Source organism: Sceloporus undulatus, chromosome 4 (assembly GCF_019175285.1).
Source record: "Sceloporus undulatus isolate JIND9_A2432 ecotype Alabama chromosome 4, SceUnd_v1.1, whole genome shotgun sequence".
In the NCBI taxonomy this organism is placed as follows: domain Eukaryota; kingdom Metazoa; phylum Chordata; class Lepidosauria; order Squamata; family Phrynosomatidae; genus Sceloporus; species Sceloporus undulatus.
In genome coordinates, this window is record NC_056525.1 from 249,245,665 (window position 1) to 249,257,657 (window position 11,993).

General features: G+C 44.5%; 1 non-coding gene across 1 annotated transcript; it reads right to left on the reverse strand.

Annotated features, from left to right (window-relative positions):
• Window positions 1-11,432: 11,432 nt before the first annotated feature.
• TRNAR-CCG lies at window positions 11,433-11,505 on the reverse strand. The gene has a single exon. It is a non-coding gene; the product is annotated as a tRNA-Arg (tRNA).
• Window positions 11,506-11,993: the final 488 nt, after the last annotated feature.

Genomic DNA, 11,993 nt, shown 5'->3' on the forward strand with positions numbered 1-11,993 from the left:
CTTTATTTATGAAGCGCTGTAAATTTACACAGCGCTGTACATGCAATCTTTTTAGTTAGACGGTTCCCTGCCCTCAGGCTTACAATCTAAAAAGACATGACACAGAAGGAGAAGGGAGTGGTGGAGGGAAAGGGTCAGAGGTCCAGCAGTTCCTCTCTACTTCCGAGGCCTGGACCAAGGCAGATGGACTGGAGGGAGGGCTTGGCTTCAAAATGGAAGGTTAATCATTATCCAGGGAAAATACATACTCACAAGTAGGATAATACATATACAGTACATAGCAATACAGGAAATGGATCGATAAACAGCCAACAACAGAACATCAGATAGTAAGCGACAATTATGCGATGCCTGGGAAGGCTTCTCTGAATATGATGGTTTTCAACTCTGTTTTGAAGCTGGTTAATGAAGTGACAGCTCTTGCTTGTGGGGGAAGAAGGTTCCAGGAGTGAGGGGCAGCAAGTGAAAAGGGGTGAATCCTAGATGGGGCAGAGGAAATCCTGGGCTGAGACAGGAACCCTTGACTAACAGAACGGAGGGCCCTGGTGGGAAGGTGAGGAGAAAGAAGGTCTGATAAGTAAGGAGGGGCCAGTCCATGGAGGGCTTTGAATGTCGACAGCAGGAGCTTATACTGAATGCGGAAAGGGAGAGGGAGCCAGTGAAGGGATGCTAAGACAGGAGAGATGTGGTCAGAGCGGTGGGTGGAAGTGATAATGCGTGCAGCTGAATGCTGGACAGAGATTAAAGGACGGAGGTGAGAAAAAGGAAGCCCAGCCAGGAGGACATTACAGTAATCAAGTCGTGAGACCACTAGGGCATGGACCAGGATCTTGGCAGAAGAGGCGGAGAGATATGGTCGGATTTTGGCAATGTTGTATAAAAAGAATCTACAAGCCTTGGCTGTGGTCTGGATCTGAGGGATACACGACAGAGAAGAGTCAAAGATAAAACCAAGACTGCGGGCTTGCTGGAGAAAAGAGTGTTCTTTTCTATTGCAAACGGCCAATTTGAAGGATCATAGTCACAATTTCTGATTTTTTTCAGATGACAGATTGAACCATGTCACTGAAATGTATGCAGTTTTCAATTGCAGAACTCCAAACCATCAAGAAGTTCCTGTTTGTGCAGAAGAAAACTCCAAAAGAAACCAATGAGTGTATGGCAATAATAATAATAATAATAATAATAATAACAACAACAATTTCTTACCTGCCTCTTCCCGTGGATCAAGGCAGGGAACAATGACAAACAAAAACAGACAAATATCAGTTAAACATCATCAGTTAAAACACACATCAGTTTAAAAGGACAAATGATGAAAACACTGAGTGACAAGTGATCCTTATACTCAACTGTGAAAAAGTGATGTGCCAAACTTTGAGCCATGGAGATTTTAAGACCAATGATGCATTAAGGTCTGGGAGAACTTCAACAGTGACATCTCCTGAAGTTGTTGAGTGTCTTCATGACCTGATTTTGGCAGATTGGTGAATCTCAGTTGAAAAACATTGCTGAGATACTAGAGATATCTGGGAATGCATTGATTTATCATTCATGAGCAGAAGCTGTCAGCCAAGTGGGTGCCGAATTTTTTAAATGGAGACCAGAAGCAAAATCGAGTGGATACCTCCAAGGTGATTTTGCAGCATTTTGAGCAATAAAAATGTTGAATAAATGGATAATTTTTTGGAATGACTCGTCGATGTTGATGAAACATGGTTACATCACTATAATCCAGAGACCAATGTACTGTCAGCACCTGGACTCTCCATGGCCAAAACAATTCAAGACTGAAAGGTCAGCAGGAAAGCTCATGGCCAAGTTTTTTGAGATAAGAACAGTATTTTTATGACTGACTGTCTTCAGAAGGACCAAAGAGTTAATGCAGAATACTACTCTAACCTGATGTGCTGGTTAAAGCAGGCATTGTGAGGAAAATAGTGAAAGAAGCTGCGGAAGGGTTTTATCATTTTGCAGGAGAATGCGTTTGGTGACAGGGCTGGCGAGACGATGGACGTTTTGAAGAATTTAGGGTTTGAGCGCATAGACCACCCACCTTACTCACCAGATCTTGCTCCATTTCTTGTTTGCAAACCTTAAAAAGAGTTTGAAAGGAAGAACATTTGTGAATGATTCAGAGGTGATAGACGCAGCAGAGCAGTAGTTCTGTGACCAGATGTACTTTTCAAAAGGTTGAAACAATGTGCCAAGTGCATCAAACTTAGGGAGGAATATGTGGAATAGCATGTAAGTTTAATAGCCCTAGGGGTGTGTGTGTGTGTGTTCCCTTGGTCAGATTGATGATATATATATATATATATATATATATATTCACACACACAGTGCAGAAAGTATGCTTACTTTTGCGTATTGCAGAGACAAGAGCCAGCATGGTGCAGTGATTTGAGCATTGAACCATGACTCTGGAGACCAGGGTTCAAATCCCAGCTCAGCCATGGAAACCCACTGGGTCACACACTCTCAGCTTCAGGGGATATTGATGGCAAACTCCCTCTGAAACAATGTGCCAAGAAAAATCCATGATAAGTTTGCCTTAGGGTTGACATAAGTTGGAAATGACTTGAAGACACACAAAATTGCAGATACAGACGTCTAATAATCTTAGGCTAAGCTCTCTATGGCCTGTTACAGACTGCCAAAATAAAGCTGCTTCGAGTCTCTTTGGAGGTATGCTATTTAAATGATGCATGGGTCCTAAGAGTCCGGAGGTCGCGCCAAAGCCACACTCCATTGCTAAGCACTGGAGTGCAGCTTTGGTGCAGCTTCCGGATTCTTTGGATGCATGCATCATGTAAACAGCATACCTCCAAAGAGACCCGAAGCAGCTTTATTTTGGCAGTCTGTAACAGGCCTATGTCAACATGGCATAGTGGTTTGAATGTTGGACTGTGATTCTGGAGACCAGGATTCAATTCCCAGCTCAGCCAGGAAACACATTGGGTGACTTTGGGCAAATCACACTTTCTCAGCCTCAGGGGAAGGCAATGGCAAACCACCTCTGAACAAATCTTGACAAGAAAGCCCAATGATAGGGTTGCCACAAGTCAGAAACGACTTGAAGGCACACATGCACACAAGCTTTGATGCAATCCCATAATACATGCATGCTTCCTTGAACAATTTATGCAGATGTGAATTGATGTCCAACAGTCTGATACAAAAGCATTTCTGTCTTTTTCACACATGGAGTTGTGTTGATGCTGACTTAGACCATTGGTTCATCTTCCCCAGTTGATGCATCAGCCTCTAGAGCTTGGCATGGTGGGTTCACTGAGGTCTTGTATCCATGCCTGGCTTTATTTGTTCAGTTCAAAGTCTGGGGAAGCAAGGAGCCATTGCCAATTGGCAGAGCCACCTGCTTTACTGGTACAAGGTCCCCGGTTCAAATCCCAACATCTCTAGGTGGGGTTGGGAAAACAAAGATGACCTCTGCTTGGAAGCCAAGAGAGTTAGAGGAGAGCCAGTGTGGTGCAATGGTTTGAGTGTTGGACTACAGCTCTGCCATGAAACCCACTGGGTGACTTTGGGCAAGTCACACTCTCTCAGCCTTTGGGGAAGGTGTTGGCAAACCTTCTCTAAACAAATATTGCCAAGAAAACCACACGGCAGGTTCACTTTAGGGTTGCCATAAGTTGGAAATAACAGCAAGTTAGACCAATGGACTTACTCTCCGTTAAGCCAGCTGCTCATCTGCCCAGGGGTCTTAGCCTAGACAAATTCTTTGTTTAGCACCTCGCCAAAGGATAAGTCAATATTTGGACTGCGGCTGTGTTTACCCAAAAGAGCCTGAACTCTTAAACTGAGATTTCCTGGTTCAGTATCTAAGAGCTCAGATACCAGTTTTTCCAGATAACTTTAGATAAGATACCAGCCTTTTCCGAAATGGTTTGAAGAAGCATAAGTTCTCACGATATATGTAAAGTTGAAGGCTTTCACAGCTGGCATCCATAGTTTTCTCTAGGTTTTGGGGGCTATATGGCTGTGTTCTGGAAGAATATATTCCTGGTGTTTTGCCTGCAACTGTGGCTTCAAAGGTTGGTGGCATGGAAGAGAGTGGGGTATATATACCTATGGGACCCTTGTTTGGGAGGAGGTGGTTTATATGTTAATGGTGGAGTTAGTTTGTGTGTTGTACTGTGTTGAATGTCACATGGAGGTGTGTTGTGGAGGATATGTGAGAGGGATTTGTGCCTATTTAACTGGTAATCTGTTGGTTTTGTGGGGTTTTGGGGCTATGTGGTTGCGTTCTGGAAGAGTTTTTTTCTTGACGTTTCCCTGGCCTCTATGGCTGGCATCTTCAGAGAATGCTGGCATGGAAAAGAGTGGGGTACATATGCTGTTGGCTGAGAGGAAGCAGTTTGCATGTTAATCTGTGTATTGATCTGTTGTTGAATGGCAAGGTCTCAGGCTGTCTGTTTACTTAATGATCCATTGTCTGCTGGGAAAACCCCTGACTTTTCATTTGCTTTTCATTTGCATTTGCTGGGTTGGTTTTGGTGTTTTTCAGGACTGGGAGCCAAACTTTGTTCACTTTCAGGGTTTCTTCTTTCCTGTTGAAGCTGTCTAGGTGTTTATGGATTTCAACAGCTTCCCTGTGTATCCTGACCTAACAGTTGTTGGCATGGTCCAGAATGTCAGTGTTTTCAAACAGGATTTTATGCCCATAGTGGTCTGTAACATGTTCTGCTGTTACTGATTTTTCTGGCTGACCCAGTCTGCAGTGCCTCTTGTGTTCCTTGATTCTGGTTTGCACACTGTGTTTGGTGGTGCCTATGGAGACTTGTCTGCAGCTGCATGGTATGCGCTAAACTCCTGTGGCTGTGAGAGGTCTCTCCTATCCTTCGCTGAGCGCAGCACTTCCTGGATTTTCTTGGTTGGTTTGTCTTGGTTGATACGTAAGCGGAAGAATGGTATTTATAAAGCACAAGTACAAGCATGGTACTTGTAATCCCAGTCTTTTCGTGGTTGATTCATTATGACGCAGGTTGGACATTACATAAAGAGCTTCAGTATTATGTTTTCATCTGATGAATCAATCACCTTTGAAGAACAGACTGGCTGCCAGAAACTGCCCATGGCTGGGGTGAATTTAACATAAAGGACGGCTGATGTCTATTCTGGAGTATTTTTTTGTTGATTTCCTGTTCCTATCATCATTATTTTTAGATGGAGCAGGAAGTAGGAAAGAGCGCACTGTATCTTCTCCCCATGCAGCCCCAAGACGTAGGGTAATGCTGCTACTTCAAGGTTGTGGGATTTTTATACCCATTTCCCCAACAGATTTTGGAGTGCACCCTTCCTAAACATCAGGGATCATCCACACCCGTCTCTACCATTTGTTGTTGTTAACCACCTCTGAGTTGATCTCGACTCATGGTCACTCTGAGGAGGAGACATCTCCAAGACTCCCTGCCCTTCATTGCTCTGCTCAGTTCCTGCAAATTCATACTGTATCCTCCTTTATAGAGTTCATCCATCAAGCAGTCTTCCTCTCCTGCCCCTCTATCTTCCCTCACATCCTCATCTTTTCTAGTGATCTGTGCCTTCTCTTGATGTGGTCAAAGGATAGGGAGTCTTGGAGATGTCTCCTCCACTAGAAGGTCACCATGAGTTGAGACTGGCTCAGATTAACCACAACAAATGGTAGAAAGGGATGTAGATCTCTGATGTTTAGGAAAGATGCTCTCCAAAATCTGGTGGAAAAGTGGGCATCAAAATCCCTTAGTATTTAAGTACCCTTAGATGACAGCCTCATTTGATCATCTTGGCTTCCAGGGAGAGTTCAGGATTGATCTGTTCAAAGACTCATTTGTTTATCTTGTTGACCATCCACATTATCCTCAGCAATCTTCTCCAGTAACACATCTCAAATTAATTGATTTTCTTCTTATCTGCTTTCTTAATTGTCCAGCTCTCTCATCCATACAAGGTAATAGAGAATACAATGGCTTGGATGAGTCTAACTCGAGTACTCTGGGGGTGTTCTCACTGGGTTATACTCCGGTTTACCAATCGGATCCAAGGTGTAGCGTTCCTACTGAAACCCGAATCAACTCTAGAACAGTTCTAGATTAACCCGATATCGTTTCCGTGCTCTTTAGGATCTTTCCTAGTTCTTTTCACTGTCACTGCTGCCCTTCCCATTCCTAGTTTCTTGACTGCAGATCATTGATCATTCTGATCAGTGTTTGATCCAAGGAATTGGAAGCTTTTTACTATTTCTGTTTCCTCATTGTCTAGGTGTAGTTTCTCCATGGTCATTAGTTTTGTTTTCTTTATGTTCAACAGTAGTCCTGTCTTTGCATTTTCTTCCCTGATCTTCCTTAGTACAGTTGGCCCTTCTTATACATGGATTTTTTATACACAGATTTAAGCATACACGGTTTAAAATGTTCCAAAAAAGTGTAAATTTCAGATACCAAACCTTGATTTTCCATTTTATATAAGGGACACCATTTTGCTATGCCATTATATTTAATGGGACTTGAGCATACACGGATTTTTTTATACACGGGGGATCTTGGAACCAAACCCCAGCATATAACAAGGGTCCACTGTAGTTGTTCTAGATCTGTGATGTTTTCAGTTAGCAGTATGGTGTCGTCTGCATATCTCAGATTGTTGATATAACTTCCCAGTATGATGAGACAAAAGCAAACCGCTGCAGCCTCTCCCAGCTTGTCTGTTTGTCCTCATTAGTATCTGTTATGATCGTGGCCACACTCTGATGTTGCTTTGGCCACATGCATCCTGGTTTCCATCTGTGAAATTCTGGAGGGTATATTAGTTCAATAAACCTGTGGGAACAGCTTTATCAGTAGAATGGCATTCTCTTTATCTCACTGCTGGAGAAGGTGGGCAGAGTCCATGCTTAAAGCTGCCCTCTAACAAGATGACCCAAGCTTTTGAACAAGAAGATGCCAGCCACAGATGCTGGCGAAAGGTCAGAAAGAAACTCTGCTAGAACATGGCCACACAGCCCCCCGAAAAACCCACAAAAAACTTTTGAACAAGAAATGTTTAGTCTTATTTATTTATTTATTATTTAGGTATTTATCCCGCCCTTCAGCCCTAATGGCTCTCAGGGCGGCTTACCATTATTATTTTTAATCAGACAGTTCCCTGCCCTCAGGCTTACAATCTAAAAGACACGAAACAAAAGGAGAAGGGAATGATGGAGGGAAAGGGGATGACGTCCAGTGGTTCTTCTTTCCCTCTGAGGCCTGGACCAAGGCAGATGGATTGGAGGGAGGGCTCTTCCTTCTTCCAGGCTAGTCCTGATGGAGCTGGACCTGCCTGGTGACCTCCCTCTCAGGCCGGCGGATGGCAGTTATGGAGGGCGGAGTCTCCTTCCTCTCAGGCCGGCGGATGGCAGTTATGGAGGACGGAGTCTCCTTCCTCTCAGGCCGATGGATGGCAGTTAGTCTTATGTTAGTCTTATGTGAGGTTCCTAGACATGAACCTCAGGATCTCACCCCTTTTTTACAAGCCAGAGAATGCAGGAAGGAATCTCAGAGCGAGAGCACTACCCATTTCTTCATATTGTACATGATAGAGTTCATTAATATAGACTATTCACCGATTATCCCAGGAAAGACATTGCCTTGTCTCTTATTGTTTTAATGATTTTAAATTGTATTTTTTTACTGTTATGTAGGATTTATTGTGATGTTGTTGGGGAGGGAGGGGATAGTGGGATTTTTATATTGTATATATTTTATCATTGTTGTAAGCCACTTCAATCCTATGGGAGAAGTGGGATAGAAATAAAATTTTATTATTATATTATTTATTATTACATACATTAGGTTTGCCAGCTATCTCCTTCTGAATGAGGGCCGATCTGACCACTGTGGTCCATGCATGCCTTCACTGCTCGCTGTAATGCACTCTATGGGAGGCTGCCTTTGGAAACATGGCAGCCAGACTTGTGTCAGGTGTGTACATCAGAGAGCATATACCACTACTCTTGCTTGCACAAACTGGATCGCCTTCCAGCCTGCTTCCAAGCTCAATTGGAAAAGCTGATTCTGAATTGTGTTGTTGTTGTGTGCTTTTAAGTCACTTCAGACTTATGGCAGCCCTAAAGCAGAACCTATCACTTAGGGTTAATATATGGGATATGTGTTAATATGTGGAATATGAGGGGGGTGGTTGCAAGATTTTTTTCAGGGTGGGAGTTGTCTTTGCCTTCCTGAGAGAGTGTGATATATCTAATGTTGTCCAGTGGGTTTTCATGGTTGAGTAAGTCTAATTTGTCAGAGACCCCAGTGTAGCATTTGAGTATTAAACTATGATTCTGGAGACCAGGGTTTGAATTATGGCTTGACTATGTAAATGACCTTGGTCAAGTCACACTCTCTCAGCCTTAGAGGATGGCAATAGCAAGCCCACCTTGTAGAAACTTTCCAAGAAAACCCCATTACAGGTTCGCCTTAGGGTTGCCATAAGTTGGAAATGACTTAAAAGTGCACAACAACAACAAATTCCAGAGTTGTATTCCAACACCCAAACCACTACTGAAGGCACACTACAAGAAACAACAAAATAAAGATGGTGATGATGGTGATGATGATGATGGAGAAAGTCATTAACACAATTTTTTAAACCTTTTTACTTTGCACCTAGAGATGATCTGCTTTCAGAAGGTAAACTTTGCTCTGGCTTTGCTCCCATGCCTTCCTTGTGTGTTCCTGGTTATCTTGCCTGAACCTTGAACTGATAGCAGGATTATATAAAAAATACTTGTGACTCTCAATGGAAGCCACTCAAGGGCTGGCGTATGAGCCAGGATCAGTTCCCAGCAGCATGTTTATAAGATGCATTATCATTATCTGGGGATGGTGGATATTCCATTGCGGGAGGTGATAATGGGAAAGAGCAATGGGCAAAGGGCTTTCACCTGTGGACAGGGAAGCGGTGAGAGAGTAGGCAGTAGGTGAGCCTTTTAGGGTAGTGGAGCTCAGGATCATGCAGGTACAAGGAGGGTGTCTGGATATGCCCTCTTGGCTACTGGTGCTAAACACCCATCTTTTTTGTATATGCCTCCCCAACAATCCCAAAACTTTTTAACCCCCCTCCTAAAACCCCAGCTATATACTATGCTGCCTGAGATGAATGCCTCCCTTTGCCTAATGATAGGGCTCGGCTCGGCCTTGATGCAGAAAGCTGCCTTGTAAAACACCAGAGGAGTCACTGGGAGGGATAGAAAGACCTTTGGAGCTAGGCAGGGCATGAGTTGGCTGACTTTGATCCTTGTTGTCTAGCAACATGCTTTATGTTTGCCTACTCATTATGTCTTAAAAGTTAAGAGGCACCTCGAAGCTAGGGCAACTTTCCAGGTATTTTGGATTTTAGCTTCCATAATCCCTTACCAACAGCTGTTCTTGGGGAGACTGATAGGAATCATAGAATCATAGAGCCGGAATAGATGCCAAGGGCAATACGTTTCGACCCCCTTCTGCCATGCAGGAAGTTGCTATCAAAGCCTTCCCAGGGACAGATGACCATCCAGCCTCTGTTTAAAAACCTCCAAAGAAGGAGAGTCCACAACTCTCCAAGGAAACAGCTTCCACTGTCAAACAGCTCTTACCATCAGGAAGTTCTTCTAATATTGAATCTCTTTTCCTGTAGTTTGCTTCCACTGTTCCAGGTCCTAGTCTCTGGAGCAGCAGAAAAAAAGCTTGCTCCATCCTCAGTATGATATGCCTTCAAATATTTGGATTCAAGCTACAGAAAAAGAGATTCCAGCTCAACATTAAGAGGAACTTCCTGACAGTAAGGGCTGTTCGACAGTGGAACACACTCCTTCCTTGGAGTGTAGTGGAGTCTCCTTCTTTGGGGGTCTTCAAACAGAGGCTGGATGGCCATCTGTCAGGGATGCTTTGATTGAGAGTTCCTGCATGGCAGAAGAATGGGGTTGGACTGGATGGCCCTTGGGTCTCTTCCAACTCCATGATTCTACAATACCTAGTAGCTCCCTGAGTCACTTCCATTTCACCATGTCCCCTGACTGGAGCCCTGCTTCAGGAATCGGTGTAGTATTGCCCCCTGCACCCAGTGGCATCCCTCTCCACCTCACTGCTACAGTTTGTAGAATGGCGCCACATATAGAATGGTGCCATGGCAGCGAGGTGGGGGTGCGCTTGGCCCTCTCCGCCATCTCAGCAGCCCCCCACCTTCGAAGTCCTGCATGGCCATTGGCGCACAGGACTCAGAAGGCAGCCTATTACCCCTCCCACCAGCCTTCCAAGTCTTGCGTGGCCATTGCCGCATGGGATCTGGAAGGCGGCCATCTCCCTCCTTGGCCTTTCGAGTCCCATGTGGCCATGGGTGCATAGGATCCGGAAGGTAGCCTCCTGCTCTCCCTGGGGTGTAGTACCCCACCGGATGACACCCCCCAGAATGTCACCTGGTGCGGTCTGCACCCTCGCACCCTATAGTGACGCCACTGCTTTTGTTGTTGTTAGCTGCCTTCAAGTCGACCCTGTGGATGAGACATCTCCAAAAATCCTTATCCTCCACTGCAATCTTGCCCAGATCCTGCAATAAGCCCCTGCCCATAATAACCCCTCAATCGATTCCATCCATCTGATTTGTGGTCTTCCTCTCCTTCTTCTCCCCTCTACCTTTCCTAGCATTATTGTTTTTTCTGGTACTCCGTGCCTTCCTTGCACTCCTTCAATCTCGCTGTCTGCTACCATCTGCTGTATTGTTAGTCCTTGGATGTGTGTGTGAGATTATCAGACAAGGGATGGGAGCAAACACCGTCCTTATCCCGTCCGTGACATTCTCCCTGATCCTGTCACTATACTGTCAGTGAAGTGGAATTACATTAATGTGTTCTTCCATTAATATGAAACGAAGGACAAGGACGGGACAATTCCACTTCAATGACCAGACAATGACAGGATAAGTGCAACGTCATGCAAAAGTCTTTTGCACAATCACAGTCAATCGCTGTTTAGCGACAGGACACTGATGGGATAAGCGCAACGTCATATGAAAATCTTTTCACGATTGTGCTAAAAGGACGGGACAAAGATGGGATATCCCTTGCCTGATCATCTCCTGAGAGTGTGTCTTTGCGTGAATGGTGCCCTCCCGGGACCCTGACATTTGGGTGACAATCAAATGTCACACAGGGAGTTCCCTTGGCTGCGCAGAGATTCGAACCCTTAGCTCCAGGGCTGTAGTCCAGCACTCAAACCACTACACCATGCTGGGTCACAAAACAGACAAAAGACTTGTGGCACACTTTCTCCTTCAATGGGGTTTTTTTGCTGAAAGGAAACAGATGTGTCTTTTTTCAGGCAATGATACAGACTGTCCAAGCCAAATGGGGAGGAAAGGGCAGCGACATGAAGCTCTTTGTCTCGCTCCCTGTTTTGCTAATATAAAAATCCAGCCACCGACCCAGATGGGACTTGAACCCACAATCCCCAGCTCCGGAGGCTGATGCCTTATCCATTAGGCCACTGGGCCCTGCTGGAAAAACCTGGAATTACCACACAGATATATATATAACGATTAATTAGGACAGATGCCAACTTCAACGTAACAACAGGCTTTTCAAAGGGAAAAGACAAAAAGGGAATGTGGCGACACTTTTAAGACTAGCTGTTTTTATTTCGAAACCAAATCCAAAATCCAGAAAAGTGTGACACATCATTATCAGCCAGCCAAAATGCACAAAACATATCATGCAAGCTTTCAAAGCTTTGTTGGCTTTTCCATCAGGCAAAAGATGTTACAAAATTGTACAAGAGGAAGAGAAAGTGGCATTGCTGGAGTCACAGGGCTACGTTTTGTATGGATATTGTTTCATTGGCAGTTCAGTTGCTTTGAACAGAGAGGGAACTTCTCTGAGGCTAAGAGTGTGTGACTCGCCTAAGGTCGCCCAGTCACTTCTGCCTTAATGGCCAAGGCGGGATTCGAATCCTGGCTTCCAAAGTCATAGTCCAGTACTGTAC